General features: G+C 33.8%; 1 protein-coding gene across 1 annotated transcript in view; it reads right to left on the reverse strand.

The window, feature by feature from the left end:
* Nucleotides 1-14,687, reverse strand: part of PDE4D (phosphodiesterase 4D) — a 219,147-nt gene extending 204,460 nt beyond the window's left edge. The window contains exon 1 of the mRNA XM_049768776.1: nt 14,504-14,687. The gene's annotated coding sequence lies outside the window, so the exon portion shown is untranslated. The remainder of the gene's footprint in view (nt 1-14,503) is intronic.
* Nucleotides 14,688-18,484: the final 3,797 nt, after the last annotated feature.

The following is an 18,484-nucleotide window of genomic DNA, read 5'->3' on the forward strand; positions in this document are numbered from 1 at the left end:
AGTTCCATTGAAAGAAAGAAGAGGAAGAAGAAGAAGAAGAAGAAGAAGAAGAAGAAGAAGAAGAAGAAGAAGAAGAAGATGATGATGATGAAGAAGAATATTTCCATTTATGAAATCCCAAAAATAAAGAATCTTAATAATAAAACTAATCTCAGCTACACATGAATGTGACTTTCTTCCTTGAAACTGTGGTCATTAAGAATAAAAGTAATCCTTTAAAAACAAAAGCTCCTATTGCCAAAGGTCCCAATAGCTAAATCTTTCTTACTATTAAATAAAATGTCTAGGAACATTCTACTGTTAAAAGAAATTAATGTAAGTGGATATAAGAACAATTAAAGCAGTTCAATATAGTATAAAGCAGTATCTCCCATTAAAATTTTTTAATGTTGTGATAGCTCAGCAGTAAGGCATTTGCCTTTGCACGCAGCTGACCCAGGATGGACCTCGGTTCAATCCCCGGCGTCCTATATGGTCCCCTAAGCCAGGACCGATTTCTGAGCACATAGCCAGGAGGAACCTCTGAGCATCACTGGGTCTACCTCTGACCCCCCCAAAAATTTCAATGTTAAACTCTAAATAGTATTTACATGTATTTGATATATGATTATGTATAATCACTATATAATTCTGAAAAATCTCAGTAACATTTTAAATCATTATTATTGAGCAAGCAAAAATATTTACTGCGATTTAGAAAGCACTTCAATATTTATATTTATACAAATAAAAAAAACCATAGTCCTTTTCTCTATTGTAAGAAAAAATGCCATTGTCTACAAAAACAGCTGATTTAGATTCATCCATATACTCAACTTTGTGAGGAAACTGCCTTTCCTATGTACTTTAAACCCCAGATTTTCCACAAATTATAATTTTCTAACATAACAAACATGTGTAACTTATCCTGAAGTCTCTTTTACTAAAGCCCAGCAAAGTAACTCAATATCTTCTTGGTTTAGTACTAAATGGAAACTAAATATAATATATTACAATTTGTTCAATTTTTTTATTATTAATTTTTTTGTTTGTTTTTTTGAGCCACATCCATTTGATGCTCAGGGGTTACTCCTGGCTAAGCGCTCAGAATTGCCCCTGGCTTGGGGGGACCATATGGGACCAGGGGATCATACCACGGTCCTTCCTTGGCTAGTGCTTGCAAGGCAGACACCTCTAGTGCCACCTTGCCGGCCCCAATTTGTTCAATTTTTTACAAAAGGTCTTTGGTATTCTTATTTTTAATAATCACAGCACTAATTTTTATCTAAGCAAATAATGGATAATAATTAAAATATTTGAAAACATTTAGCATAAGATGATAATACCATCTATTGAATGACTACCACATGTCAGGAACTATGTAAAGAATTTAATCTAGCTCTAGTTAAATTCTATTTATAGATGAGAAAAGGGAGACACAGTAAGCACAAAAAAATCACATGTTCATGAAGTTGTGGTGCAAAGGCTCAAATTAAGATATGGGGACTCTGAAGTTAAACACTATGTAATTTTGCATCTATAACATATTTATCAGTGCCAAAAGCACTTTCAAAACAAAGCCCAATCTCTAACACATTTTTCACTTCATGGAGGTAATATGAATGCAAAAAAAAACAAGAAAAAAGAATTGGGGCCTGATTGATAGTTGCCTTAAAGAAGGCCATCTGAGTTCATTCCCCAGCAATCCTCCTTTTCCCCAGCCCAATGTGAGTAATCCCTGAGCACTGGGCCAGAAGTAAGTCCTAGGCACTACTGGGTACGCCCCCAAAACAAACCAAACCCAAAACAAAACAAATAAAAAGATTTGCATTTAAATGCAAAATAAATCAAAATAACAAAACATCACTAATGACTTAACTAAAGTAAGTTCTGACTACCTACTACTCACTTTTTTCCTTTTTTACTCTAAAATAAATATTTGCTTTCCATTTATGTGACTGCTCTTATTAACAGTTAAATATTGTAACCAGAATATGTCCATATCCAGAGTATATCAATATTATATCTGTATGTCTCTTAATGGAATTTATGGGTCTAAAGACAGTAGGAGAATTAAATCAAGTGCATAAGGATCATCAGAGGTCACTCCAGAGCACAGGGCTAGAAATAGACCCCGAGTACTACCCAGTGTGACCCCAAAATTAAAATAAAAATATGACAAAAAATGACACATTTTCTATTTAAATGTGTGTGTGTATATATATATAGATATATATATACATATACATATATATACTAGTCCTAAAGAGAGTTTGTGAGTTCTTTTTACTTCCACAAAAATACTGTAGTTTTTTTTTTTAAATAGGGGAATAAAAGTGGGGGTAATCCATTGATCAGGGGTTACTCCTGGCTCTGCACTCAGAAATTGCTCCTGGCAGGCTTAGGAGGCCAGATAGGATGTCGGGGATCAAACTCTGGTCAGTCCCCGGTAGACAGCATGCAAGGCAAACATGCATTGTGCTATGGTTCTGGCCTTCAAAGTCTTTTTTGTTTTTGTTTTTTTTGAGAGGCGATAGAAACTAAGCTCTATTCAGGTTTTACTCTTGGCTCTGAACTCAGGCTGGCAATGCTCAGGGATTACCTACTACATTTGGTAGTGAGATTAAACCTAGTTTGGCCAAATGCAAGCCAAGCCCCCGTACTATCTCTTCAGATCCTAGTCCTTAAATTTAAAACCAAAATCCCTTAACTATTGTCCCAGGTATTTTCATATCACATGAACTATAAGAAAACACACGTTAAATTAACAAATATAGCAGAGTTTCTCATCCAATAATTTTTGTCTGTTTGCTTGCCAATAAACCAATAAGCACCCTGAAATTTGTTAATTATATGATGGCACAAAGGCAATCTGCTTCCAAATAACTATCAAAAGATTTTCTAGTTCTAATATTTAAAAAAAGAGACATTCAATACCACAAGTAAACACACTTACTGTGCATAATTGTTATTTTAATAAAAGCTAGACTAATAGAGGGATACTCCCAGGAGTATTGACATCACACATTATTATCAGTGGCTTTCACTCCTGAGTCCCATAAAGGAGAAAGAGGCAGAGATCAGGGCTGAGTAGAGAACCGCCTTCCATGAGTCCCCTCTGTGTTCTAGGAACTGGCTCTTTCACAATTATGCTATATGACCATCCTGTTCTTCATATCTGTGACCAGGCCTTCTTGGGTATTCTTCCAAACAGGTTCCTAGGGGAAAGATTTATGGGCAGCTAGAGCATCCTATTTAAAGTTCTTTATGCAGTAGCAAGATATGCTAGCTTGAAAGTGAGGACATGATCAAATAGAGGATGAAGGAAGCAGGCTTCATGCATGCCTACTATGTACAGACCTCACAGTATTGGATTCTGATGACTGCATCACAATGATGCTCATATTCTCATTCTAAGGCAAGGAATTAGACTTCGAGGATTTAAGAAACTTACTGAAGGTCACAGCATTGGCAAAAAGCAGAGTTCATGATTTCTAAATGTTAGGTTGAAAATTTGGTCCTGGACTAACAGAACATCAATTAGTTCTCATCAAAATAGGATGTGATCCATGGAGTAAGTTTTTTTTTAATTAAGAACATTCAATTGGAAAACTTTCCTTTTTTTCTGAGATTGTACTTCATCCCTTTTATTTAAAGTAAAAGATGCCTTTTAGAATTGAAATAAAATGATGGGAACATTCTAGTTTAAATCTTTCATCAAAATTAGTGGTTAGAAACTAATTTAATTAATTAGCCTATAGGTCAGGCCACAGGTGGTTTTAGGTGTCATAGAGTCAAAATCCCAAGGCATGGAAACTTGTATGCAGCTGCATCTAAAATATTGTTTCATTTCTACCACTACATGATGCTTTCTGTATATATTGAAATGGATTCGGATTATTCTGAATTCACTCTAGATCCTAAATCAGCACATGCAACAAAAATTTCTGCAATGAAATAGTCTCTTTTTGCTGTCCCACATAGTATCTGCTATCTACATACAACCATTTAGCACTTGAAATGTGGCTAGTAAAATTGAAAAACTGGAATTTAGTTTTTCCATTTTAATCAGTCTATATCAAGATGAAAGTCATATGGGATAAATGGCAATTATGTTAACAAGTTTATGTCTTGACAATTTTTATAAGACTTGATATATATTTTATAAGGAAAGACAATACTTAACGTAAGTTTGGGATAGGGAGAAGCCCCTATTCTGAGCTTAAAGGTAAAAGTTATTGATACATTAACATAATAGGAACTCCTGATTATTTGTCAAAGATCCTAAATCAAATGGTTTGCCTATAGGAAAATCTTGATTCTTCATCTCTTAATGAAAAAAAAAAATATTTTAATCTAATTACTTTATTAAATCATTACATTCTCATCTATAGTTGATACCTTATATATAGATATAAAGTAGCTAAACTGAGGGAAGAGTTTAATAGCAGCTGATGATTAAAACCACCTTGTTCATGGGACCTAATTCATGATATATGTTTGTGTGTGTATGCATGTATGTTGTATTTATGGAAAAAAACGTGATTTTTAAAACACATTGATAAAACACATTTTATAAACACATTTATAAACACATTTTAAACACACATTTATGAAAATGTGATTGATATAAAATTTTATAAAAATTAATAAAATATGACTTTATAATTTATAAAAATGTAATTTATAAAAATGTGTTTATAAAACTGAACCAAGGATAATGTTCCTAGTTTCATTTATGACTGTTTATAGGATTAAATGTTAAACTTTGGAGCTAGAGAGATAGTACAGTAGGTAAAGCAATGGCCCCTGCATACAGTTTGACTCAGGTTCCACTCTTGGCATCACAGATGGATCACTGACCTCAGTGTCAGATGTGATCCCCAAAAAACCAAACCAAAATAAACAAAACTAAATATTAGACATCACAGAAAAATTGTATATTACCTATAAAGACTATACCAATGTCAGTCAATTTATAAGAACATATTCCTTTCTATAAGTTACATATCATATATCAAACAGTGGTTAAAAAACTCAAAAGTATGTACTTTACTCCCCAAAGACTTTATAGAAGCTGAGTAAAATGAATAAATATTATTCTGGACCTGTGGATTTCCTGAATTTGAATGGTGATGCCTATGTTTGATCATGAACCTTTGAAATGCAATTACCATTTTCAAAGTGCTGGATCATAAACAAATTCTCCATCTGGGAAACATCAGGTTCCTTTCTATTTCAGGATAAATAGTAGAGGCATGACTTTATAGAAATGTAAAGCAAAGCAAAAAAAAGCATTAGAAAATTTGCCTAATCCCTATATAGAAAGAAGGAATGCATAAATGGACATTCAATACATTGATTATACAGAATACATATTATGAGACCAAGAAATAGTGCAGTGGCTAAAGGGTCTGTCTTGCTTGATTATCAATCTGGTTTGATCTTCACTACCACAAGCTGTCCTGAGCCCCTGAAGTTCTCAAACATCACCCGAGGTGTGCCCTGGGGGTCCCCAGCTTGGTTTGCCAACAAAGCCCCTTCTGAGCCTCCTTAGCACTGCCTAGGGAGCCTTCTTCCCCAACAAAAATAAATTTTAAAAATGCTCTCAAGAAATGAAAGTAACTTCATAACTAATGTAAAAGATTATTTTTTCTGGTCTGTTTTCCTTTTGATATCTGTAAACATGAATTCATAATTGAAAAATATAAATATTTATTTCTATGCCTTTGTTGGGGGCTATCAACATTGGTATTATTTAGCTGACTTATAAATAAGAGCCCTTACTTGAAAAAACTTTTCCCTGGGAAAAATTATCCAACAGACAAATAACCGGGTAAATCAAAGAGGCCCAAGAGGATAGAACAAATTGTTTAAATCTCCTCCTACCCAAAGGAAATGATTGCTGAGTGAGCATGGGAGAGCATGGGACTTGCAGCAGACAGTCTTGTTCTCTGGACTGAAACAATGAGCAGCAAGGTCTAAGTCTTGGGATCATTCATAACATTTACTAGAGATAATGTGACCCAGTGAATAGCTGCAACGATTTCCTGCCACAAAGCAGCTTCTCTGTGTTCACAGAGGTGTTCACTGCTGTTCTGTCTCTCTTTGCTTTTATCCTGTCTGCTCCCTGTGACAGGCTTGGATATGTTTAGACATAATTGCAATAGGCAGTGACAGCAACTTTTTCTTTTCAAAGATGAGAAAAATCTTAAAAATCCCAAGACAATTAAGGCAAGCTGACATAAAGCCTGAGAGACATTTAGTAGACAGATGGAATCGCTGAAAATATATTCCTTCAGCGAATCCAACCTGAACCCCACCACAAAGGGCCAGGAACTTAGTAAAGCCCAGTGTCATATATTCCTGAAAATTTTTCTTGAAGAAAATTCAGGGTCTAGTTGAAGACTTTCTATATCCGTATTTGTAATAATCCATCGTTAAATGTCTCACACTGCAGGAATTTAGTGAGGATGATTTACTAAAACTCCCTTCATATAATTTCTCTAAAGAACACATCACATTAATGTCTCAACAGTGTAATTATTTTTCCTTTTATGGCTCAGAAAACAGTACAGAAGACATTGAGAATGAATCACCAAGAACCAGAGAGTGGCAAGCAAAATAAATAAGTTGATTGATGTGTGAAGGAAAACAAGGATATATATAGGAATATCAATATTGGCTGATATCCTTTCTATCTAAAAATTGAATAAAAAGGATGAAAAAGGATGCATGGTTCAAATGAAACTTTCGCCCTGTTTTTCAGAGATATATGGTGTAGGCTCTTTCCTAATCACTTATTCATTCCAACTAGTGCATACCATTATATCAAAATTGGTAAAAGATACTTTATGAAGATTAGCAATTAGAAAGCTCTGTGAGGCTTATGGGACCATACGAGGAATTGGAGATCAAGTCCAGGCACAGTGTCAACAACTGGCTGAATGAAAACCACTTTTGCAATCCCATATGCTTATTAGACATCAAGATACAGGAAGAACCTCATGTGTTTCAAATTGGCTAACACCATTTAAGGCCACAAAACACTGACAGCATGATGCAGGTTATTGCTAGTTTTTTGCTTTAAAAGTTGGCTTTCAAAATTTCCAGAGGTTGCTCATAAACTAGCCTTAAATATTGTGGGTTTTTTGGTGTACACTGTATCAAAATTTTTTTTTGACCAAAGTCAGTTCAAGGTTGCTCTCATACAGAAATCTGCTATTGCATGGACTTGTGAGGGAATTCCTGTTATATTAAGCTACTATTTCTTTCCATATTAAAAATAAGTAAGTTAATCAAATAAAATGTAAAAAATAAAAATAAGTAAATGTTACCCTTTGTAAAGTATTAAGTTCGAGGCCAAAGCAAAATATCATGATTAAAATGTACAAGTTTTAATAGTTCCTCTTCAGACCACCCTTTTTTGCAGGTATGGGGATTCAAAAAGACTCAGGTTACTATTTTTTCTTAGTTTTGTTTCTGGTGTGTGGGGAAGTGGTTTGTGGGGGACTTACCCCTGACTCTGTGCTAAGAGACCACTCCCGGTAAACTTCAAAGGGATCAAATATGGTGCAGAGAATCAAACACAGGTCAGCTGCATGCAAGACAAGTGTCTTACCTGCTGTATTATCTCTCTTGTTGCACTCCATCACCATCCCCATCATCAATTAAAACTAGAGCATTAACACCAAGGAACATACTGAGTGTGGAAATTTTTATTTGAAAAAATTTTATTTAAAAAATATGCTAAATAGTAGAGTACATTTCCCCAATGATGCAACGATATTGTAATATTTTTATAAATTTCATCACATGAGTAATGAATCACTCATGTGTTTAATCAATGTCAATTTCTTTGCCCGTCAGACTTAAGAAACTTTTATTACTAAGATTTATCACTCTATATTCTCTGAGATCTCAAGATATATGAGTTACTTTGGCCATGATAATCAAGGGCTATTAACATATCTAGCTTGATTATTAGTCTGAAAGTGTGGTGCATAATGAAATACTATATAAATGTGTTAACATCATCTTGCTTTAGCAAAGTATGAAGCTGTATTTCCTTTATAGCATTGACAAAGCTGGCTATTTACATGTCAAAACATCAAAACTTCATTTTTATGTTATAATATAAGATTAGAAATGAAAAGTATATATTTAAAGATTAGAGAAGATTGTCTAACTAATGAAACATTCACAGAATTTTCACGTTTTTGAGTTGAAAATAATGACTTCAATGTTGGACAAAAAAAGTAGTATTTTTTTAAATTTAAACAATTGTGATTTACAAAGTCTTTCATAGTTGGGTTATAGATATACAGTCAATCTTGGCCATTCCCACCATCATTTTTGACCTCCCTCCACCAATATTACCTACCAAGAGTGCATTCTATACCACTACCCTTTGCCCCCTGGCCTGCCAGTATAAAGGCTCATTTTAAGTTTAGATCTCTTGATTTTATTGCTGTTGACTTTGGCTTGGATATTTAGTTCTGTCTTTTGTGTTTTCTCCACCAATGCACCTGAAACCATTTGGCCTCTGGATCTATCCTTCTTTATTTCTCTTTTGAATTTTATAGAAAAATGCTGAATATGAGGTAAAACAAAGTAATCAAAAAGAAAAAAATTATAGCATAAAACATATTCTAGTTACTGATGACCTTAGAAAATCCGGTCAGTACATCCCACTTCTTGGGATGTAATGGCTAGTGTTAATTGTATGTATAATATTAGATAGTATTAGTAGTATGGCAGGGGTTAAAATGGGAAATGGAAGAAAAATAATCTGACTTATTTGGCTTATTATCAAAACAATCACGTTGACTAATAAAATAAACTGGGTCTACATGGGCCCTTAATAACTTTTAAGAACTGGATAAATTATGTTTAGAGTTCAAGAAATTCAGAGCTTTGAATCTAGAGTTCTTTCTCTTAACAAAATTTCCTTTCAAACAGAGATTTGATTTAGCTCCAATACTTAAGACATCAATATAAACACTAACCAAGGGACTGAAATCTTAATTTTTTTTTTTTTTTTGGTTTTTGGGTCACACCTGGCAGTGCTCAGGGGCTATTCCTGGCTCCAGCTCAGAAAATTGCTCCTGGCAGGCACAGGGGACCATATGGGGCGCCGGGATTCGAACCGATGACCTCCTGCATGAAAGGCAAATGCCTTACCTCCATGCTATCTCTCCGGCCCCTGAAATCTTAATTTTTATAGCACCCACTAGACAAAAAATAAAGCAGAATACTTCAATTCTTTTTTTTTTTTTTTTTTTTTTTTTTTTTTTTTTGTTTTTGGGCCACACCCGGTGACGCTCAGGGTTACTCCTGGCTATGCGCTCAGAAGTTGCTCCTGGCTTGGGGGACCATATGGGACGCCGGGGATCGAACCGCGGTCCGTCTCCTAGGCTAGCGCAGGTAAGGCAGGCACCTTACCTCGAGCGCCACCGCCCGGCCCCAATACTTCAATTCTTAATTATAATATTGATCCAATAAAATTATTTCTGTCCCAATAATTTAGCACCTAGTACAGTCTATACAACTTCTCCCTTTGGAATAATTTTGGATACTGCCTCCACATTTCTGGTTCCCCACTGATTTTTGCAGTTTTTGAAAATTTATTTTTTATTTTATAATTTTAATTATAGTTTAGGGAATATAGTTAAATACAAATAACATATTGTTGAAGTTTCTAGTATTGATATACAAAGTTATAGCACCTCTCCACCTCCAAAGTGGTCATGATCATCCATTAATGTCCTTGGGTGTCCTCTAGCAATGATTTGATAGAAAGCTTATCTTCAACATATTCACAGTTTTTTAAAGTTATTCTTTTTCGTTTATTTAATTTATTTTTTGATTTTTGAGTTACACCAGGCAGCGCTCAGGGGTTACTCCTGGCTCTACGCTCAGAAATCACTCCTGGCAGGCTCGGGGGACTATATAGGATGCCGGTTTTTGAACCACCATCCTTCTGCATGCAAGGCAAATACCCTACTTCCATGCTATCTCTCTGGCCCATATTCACAGTTTTGTAACTAAATTTATTTGTCTTATAACAGATTCTCTCCATGTACTATATGTGTAATTTTGTAAATACATACAACACTGTATAATGGCTGAAGTACAATTACAAAAATAAAGTTAAAAATGATTAAAGGCACATTTTAAAGAACCCAAAAAGGGCAACATTTACATACATACATTTTATTTTTTTACTTCTATTTTATTATTGTATCATTTTATGTGTGACAATATTTGGGAAACATCTTGCTATCTAGTTTCTACTGTTATAAAATAATTTTTAGGTGTAGGGGTTTTGGAATACCCAACACTGTTCAGGGGTGACTCCTGCCTCTATAGACCTTAACTCCAGTACTATCTGTATAGAATACTTCTAACTATTAAAGGTAGTTCAAATCTACTTTAATGTATCTTTCCTTCTTTTTGGTACTTTAATAAGTATTTGAAATAACTTTTCCTCTTTGACTTTTTTCTTTAAAATTAGTATTGGGTTGGGGCTGAGGCTGTAAAGATAGCACAGCAGGGAGGGCACTTGCCTTGCATGTAGCAGATTGGGTTCAATCCCTGGCATTTCCACATGATCCTCTGGGTTTAGGAGTGATTACTGACTAACCGCTGAGAAATTCCTGAGTACTCCTAGTATGGTTCTAATTTCACTACTTCTGATCAAAAAATAAAAATAAATAAATAAATAAAATTGTTTCTAGGTAGACATGTAACTCACTCATTTGTTTTCTGAACAGAAGTTTTGAGAAATTTCTCTTATACTTCATATACACTAACACTAAGATTTTAAATACAGAAATGTGCTATGTATTTTCCTTCAAATTTTCTGATCATATTGGATTTCTATCTTGCTTTTTTTTTTTCTTAAAATATAACCAAAGAGGGCCAGAGTAAGAGAAGCACAGCAGGAAGGTGCATTTGCTTTGCACATACCGAACCAAGTTTGATCCCCAGCATACTATATAATCCTCCTGAGCCTGCTAAGTGTGATTTCTGAGCACAGAGCACGGGAGTAAGCCCTGAGTACCACCAGGTATGATCAGAAAACCAAATATATATATGCTTTTGTGATTCAAAACCAAATACATAAACATCTATAGATCGATAGATATGTAAATATATATGTATTTGGTTTTATATTTAAACAAAGAGATTCTTGGGCATTGCTGTGGATGGCCTTGGTGGACTCCTGCACCACAGAGCCTGAACAGTACCTTTCACCCTTGGGCCCTCATATTGAACCACAAACCATGTAATGGTCAAGTATTACTGAGCATTACTTGGAAGTCCCCCCCCCCAACAAACAACAACAAATAGTTATATAACTAAAGAGTAAATTTTCATAGTGCTAAGTAATTAATTGGGTCAAGTAAAATGGTTTCTCTGTTTCTGCTAGGATAGTTATAGTAATTTGCAATGACATTATTGAAGTATTGTTTTGCTTATGATCAAAATGTCAGTCATAGATACAGTTTTAAAGTTTAAGCTCCCTGAACCTGAGAATTTATCACTTGTAAAAATGACCCTTCTTTAATACTTTTGTGAAAACTGTCAAATGCAATAGAAGGAAAGAGGTACTTAAAAAAGCCAAGGGTAACATATTAAGCATGAGTATTATTTCTATTATTATTTCTACTAAAGTCATTGTTATTCTTATTTTCTCCCTGTGCCTTAGTTTATATAACTGCCATCTCTTCAGAGAAGATATTAAACACCCTATGTATTAGGAAGGGATTATTATCTTTTTCACTTTTTTAACCAAAAGAAAATCTAAATTTAAAAATAAAGAGAATTTAAAGCTTTCCAAAATAGTTTCACGTCAAATTAGCTCAAGCCTTATTGCTACTGTATTTTTTTCTTCCTTTCTTTTAGGGGTGCACCCCGATGATGATTAGGGCTTACTTTTAAAGTTGTGCTCAGGAATTACTCAGAGGTATTTGGGAAAATCCTATCCAGTGGCAGAATCAAACCCAAGACCAAAGATGGACTGTCTACAAGGCAAATGCATTAACATCTGTACTATCCTCCAGGCCCTAGGGTTTGTAGGTATTTGAAGTTTTGGTGAAATTCCTTGGTAGGAACCTTAACTAGAATAAACAAAAAGTTATCAAAACTGATTAAAATATATGAAGTCATTCTCATGTAAAGTACAGATGAAGATACTCTTCCTAGGATTTCTAGGAACTAGGCAGGATAAGAAATTGGAGTTATAACAAGACCCATGTTAAGTGCAAAAAGAAGGCATATTTAATCCCTTTATGTACAAGATAGGTATAAAAGTTGGTTAAATATTGAAGTAATAATGGCTTATCTAGTTTCTGGATTTCTTTAAGAAATTTAATCTCCTTGGTACAAAGAAGATTTTCCAAGAGTCACTGCCTAATGGAAATCTTTCTTGCTCCAATGTAAACATCCACAGGGAATGTCAAAGCTGAACAAGTCAAGACATATTTTCAACAATACAAAGTTGCATCATGGTCTGATTAAATTTGTCATTCTTACGTGAGTCCGATCAGATAAATAGTTACTCTTGAGGTAAATGAGGTCAGTTTTGGTAAATTTGCTTTAGAAAAAAAACACTATTTAATTTAATAGGTTTTCCATAAAATGCCTGCGTATACTCAATCTTGAGTAGGATATATAAAAAAATCTTTGCACTATATCTCAAAATCAATGCAGTACAATTGTAGAAATTTGAAGACATAGAATACATAAAAGAGTCTATTAACTTTGCCTCTATCACTTTTATTAAGCTGCAGGAAATGATTTTAAATCATTCGTTCATTCATCCATTCAACATTGCTTATCTATTGAGCTTTTCAGCATTTTTCCCAGTCACCTAGCTATTCTGTTCCATTTTTGTTTTGTTTTATTTTGGTTTTGATTTGCAGATCGAAAGACTTTTAAATCTCCCTACCTAGTCTCAGGTTGCCTACCACTTCACTCGGAATATTTTTTCTCATGGATCTTCCTAAATATTACTTGTCTATTCTACTTTTCTAAAGCTAAACCCTAAACTTGATGTTTTTTTGCTAGCAAGTACAGATTTTTTTATTAATCTTATATTAACAAGATATCAATGTTAATAATCCTCCATATTAATATTTCTCTGCTCATTTAAAAGTCCTAAATTCAAGTAACTTTCCCTTGAATCTAATTCTCTTTCAGGTAGCTATATAGCTCTTCTTTTTATTATGGAAACCTGCTGAAGAGATGCCTATATTTGCTAATATCCTGACTTTCATTTCACTACTCCACTCTTAATTCTAATTCTATGTACCATTATGTTCTACAATTGTCTTAGTTTCTCATGCTGATATCACCATTTATTTGCAAATTAAGGGTCAAAACTGTGAAATTCCGATTTTCTTTTCCATTAGCTATTTCCACCTTGCCACACATTTAACTTATTTTTTTTCTATGAATTTCAACATGGCCTAATACTCTAGTCACTTACTATGTAATCATTTAACACATAGTAATCAAAATGCAATGAAAACAAGAATACAATGATGCCAAATATTAAATAAAAAGTTGCTACTCTCAGGTATCATAACTCTATTCAAATTTTTCTCTCCTGTTACATTTTCTCACACCAAAGGAAACCATTCTGGCTCTTCAATGATCAGTTTTATTTTGACTAATTATTTTCCAAATGTAAAATTTTTTCAAAATATTTTAAGTTTAATATTTTCTGTTCTTTCTATAGAATTTTATATTTTAAGTTGGTTTAATTTATTCAAAGGTCACAAAGATCTCCCAAATAATTTGGAAAACCAGTGTTAAATTTGTATAGTATATCAATTAAGATGTATTCTAAATACTATACACTCTAAGCAATACCCTAAAGTTTAATTTCACAAAAAATTTAAAACTGAATTTAATACTTTAATAAAATATTAGAAAATGTTTCTAAAATGTTTCTAACCACAAAATAATTTTAAATATTTACAAATAAATGTTTCTATGATCTCTCCCTTCCTGTATATATTTTATTTATCTTACAATATATGTGTGTTATAGTGTGTATATGGGAAGAAAGTACATACAGGAAGTGAGAGATCAATGGAAACACATAGTACATATGATATTAATATAATTTATTATATTATTATATAATTCAATAAAATTATTCATTGAAATTAATTCAATAGAAAAATAATATGGTATCATCATAGAAAATATATAATATACTATAATGTAATAGTATATTATATATTATATATAACAATATATAGTATATTATATATCATTCAATCCAAATCATTAAATCAATTTCTTATCAAGGATGCTAATGTGCTCATTAACCTAGCATTCATCTTCAGTTATGTAATTATACATACATTTCTTCTGTACTAAAGAAAAATAGAGTAGCAAAGCAAATCACTGATTTTATAACATCATTATTAAGCAGAATTTATTAACCACATATTTTCTTGACTTTCTATAAGCAATCTCAAGTCTCTTTGCCCACCATTATACTTACATATCACTAGCAATGGATGTGTTTCGGACATAGACTTTGGAGAGAGGTCATAATCGCTGTCAGACCTATACAGGAAGGACTCCCCGACGTTGACTGTGGACAAAGTTTGCTTGGAGAATTAGCCCAGAACCTGGGCTGGTCATGGGATCCAAGGGACTCCGTCCCGAAGATGTGCCATTGTCCACATCAACAACTGTAAAGCAAGGAAAAGAAAATGATATTACTGTGAGTATATATATGTTGATTTTTATCGCAAAGAGACATTTCAGTTTAGAAGTTGACAATGGGAAATATGCACCTGATTCCTGATGGTTAAAAATAATATTAAAAAACATACACAAAAATAAAAACTAAACTACCCAATCACATACATAGTGACTTCATATTCTTGTCTTTCTAGGATTTTGATTACTTTTCTATCTTACCATATAGAAGATAGATTCTTTCTCCAACTCAACAAAAATGATTCTATAAAAGGACAGTACAAAAAGTAAACCCTTTTTAGGAAGGAAGGAGAGGAAAGGAAGGAAAGAGTGAAGGAAGGAGAAAGGGAGAGAGGGAGGGAGAGGAAATGGGAGGAAGGGAAGAAGGCAAGGATGGAAAAAAGATAAGGAAGGAAGAAAGGGAAGGAAGGAAAAAAGAAAGGAAAAAAGTAAATGGAAGGAAGGAAGGAAAGGAAGGAAGGAAGGAAGGAAGGAAGGAAGGAAGGAAGGAAGGAAGGAAGGAAGGAAGGAAAGAGGAAGGAAGTCACAAGCCAGTGACTCTACATGCTTACTTCAGCAGACCTGGAGTTCTCTCTTTCATTCCACACCTATTTAACTGCTAACTTCTATTATATTCACTTTCCTATATCCCATCATCGCAAATATATTCTGTTCATAATTCTATTAAGAGTCACTTACTTTATATATTAGATTTTTACATCAACTTTCCACCCTTAAAATGTAGACTATAGCATTAATCAGTTAAAATTTCCTCAGTAGTCCACCACCTTCCTCAGCCTAAGTTTGAATTTATATTCTGTTTAAACAACCGGAGTTCTTTTTGTTTGTATGCTTCTTTTGTTTTGCGGTAGCCACACTCAGGGCTCTCAGAGTTTATGTCTAGAGGGGAACGTGGTGTGGGGTATCCATGTGAAGTGCTGAGGTCAAATATAGTTTGGTCAGGTGGAAGTGGAGATAAACAGATAGGAATATATTAAGCTGAGAAGCTTCTGCCTTCAAAAAGAAATAGTGCCCAGGATACAATTAGCCACCCCACTGAGTGGGAGAAACTATTCACCCAATACCCATCAGATAAGGGGCTAATATCAAAAAGTATACAAGGCACTGTCAGAAACTTTACAAGAAAAAACATATAATCCCATCAAAAAAATGGGAAGAAGAAATGAACAGACACTTTGTCAAAGAAGAAATACAATTGTACAAAGGCACATGAAAAAAATGCTCCACATCACTAATCATCAGGGAGATGCAAATCAAAAACAACTATGAGGTACCATCTCACACCAACCCCTTCCTTATACCTATATTCATTGCAGCGCTATTTACAATAGCCAGACTCTGGAAACAACCAAGATGCCCTTCAAAGCAGATGAATGGCTAAAGAAACTGTGGTACATATACACAATGGAATATTATGCATTAATCAGGAGAGAATGAAGTCATGAAATTTTTCCTATACATGGCTGGAACCTGAAATCTAATTATGCTTGAGTCCAGGGGAGAGAGACACAGAATAGTCTCTCCCTCATCTCTGGGCTTAAGGAAAATAAAAGACATTTTGCAATAATTCTCAGAGACAAAAGAGAGTAGGACTGGAAGGTCCAACTCACAGCATGAGTGAGTGAGTGGTGAGTGCAGTTAGAGAAATAACTACACTGAGAACTATCTAACAATGTGAATGATGAGGGAAGTAGAAAGCCCGTCCGAGTACAGGTGAAGTTGAGGTGGGATGGAGGGGAGATTTGGGACATTGGTGCTAGGAATGTATAGCACTCAGACTGGTGAAGGGGGGGTGTTCTTTACATGACTGAAACCCAAGTACAATCATATTTGTAAGTCAAGGTGTTTAAGTAAAAGATATAATAAAATATATAGTTTGACTACATTACCTTTGTACTCCTCTTTGGTCTACTAATAATTATTTTATTATAATAATTTTTACCTTTGACCCTAAAGTGGATTACGTATCTTTCACAGTAATATTTTAGGTACATATTAACATTGAAACAGGGAATTTCCCACAACCAAAATTGTCCTCCCTCCACCCCCGTGTCCCAGTAGGCATCACATAATCCCTCTACCATACCCCTAGGTTGCTATTATACAGTGATCCCTCTGTGTCTAGCTTGTTGTAGGTTGGGTATCGATTTCTCTTGTCCTTGGCTTTAGATTTGGTGTTTAAATCCAATCATTATTATTATTATTATTATTATTATTATTACAAATTTTAAACAATCTACTTTCAACTATGGTCAACTCTATTCCTATTTCAACAGCAAATACTCATCAATCAGGGAACTTCATAGTAATACCATTTACTGAATTCCCATCTCATTGTCTTAGGCTTTCACTAATATTATTTCTCCTTCATGACTTCAACCTTTTATTTTCCCTTTTAGTTGTATTTCATTCTTGAGAATGTAGCTCTCCCAAAAGGCTGGTACTGATACCTCAGTGTTTTATGAGTGTTTCTTTCTCTAAAGACCCCAAATATTTCCTTATTCTCTGACATTACAAAGAGTTGAAAATGTCTTCCACTCCCAGACTCCTAGTCTCTGAATGAAGTCTAAGAATGAAGACTGAGTTATTAACATCAGTCTTCGTCATCTTAATAAATGAATCACAAGCATTTCTAGTGAAATACCAACCATTAATTTAAAATAAAGATAATTCTCATATTTTATGAAGAAAGATGCTAATTCAGGGCAGCCCTGCTAGCATATGGTTAAAATTATTTTAATAAGTAAAAAAATGAATCCAAGTTTATTTAAGTTACTGTCAATGCTTTCCCACTAGAAACTTTATCCATACTACTAACCATCGCTAATAAAAAAATGGTTTAAATGCTAACATTATCTCTTTACTTGAATTATTGCTTGTGTTGAAACTTAATGATGGAAGCCAAAGTGGAAGGAATAACTAGGTAGATTAGTGTTTTATGAACCACCCATAAATCTAAGAAACAAATAAAATTGACTGAATCAATTGATCAAGAAATATAAAAAGAAAAAATTAATAAGTTAGCTAGATCAGGCCTACACAAGCTTCTGATTTTAAAATTTTTCTTTGAAATATATCACTTTATAAGGTGATAAAGTTTTATTTGTTTCTTTGATGAATAACAACAGATTATCTATTTGAACAAAATTATTATATTGATAAGAATACTAGCTACAAGAATTTATTTGCCAATGATATTGCACTGACAAACTGTATTGACAAATTGTTCTGATGTCATTCAGCTATAATTTATAGTTATATAAAATGCAATTGTGCAGCAGAATTGTGTAGCAGAAACTGTGTCACCCAAAGAATATTTGTTTCAACTAGAAAGTCACTTCATGTGTGCAGGTTTTTAGACAATTCTAAGGAAAGCAAGAAGAGGGAAGGGAACTCTCATCACTCAAGAGACACATTTAAAGTTTCTACAAGCTCTTCTTGAATCAGCTTAATTAAACAAATTTTTACAAAACACTACTAGTGCATTGAGACACAAAAAATTAAAGAGATGTGATTAAATGGAACTGGGATATTGGAGAAGGCTTCAATCAAGAACAGCGTCAGAAGGCTTTTGAAGGTTTTAGTATACAACAGAAAGACATTAAAGCCTTTGAATAGGAAGAGAATAATGTGAGATTCCTAAGAAGTTAGTCTTGGCTGCTCTTCAGCCTCTGAGGAGACTCTAATAACAAGAACACACAACTATGTTTATATTAATTTCCCTCAACATTAAGCTAGTTTTTTAGATTAGATTTAA

The sequence above is a fragment of the Suncus etruscus genome, chromosome 2 (genome assembly GCF_024139225.1).
Source record: "Suncus etruscus isolate mSunEtr1 chromosome 2, mSunEtr1.pri.cur, whole genome shotgun sequence".
Classification (NCBI taxonomy): Eukaryota; Metazoa; Chordata; class Mammalia; order Eulipotyphla; family Soricidae; genus Suncus; species Suncus etruscus.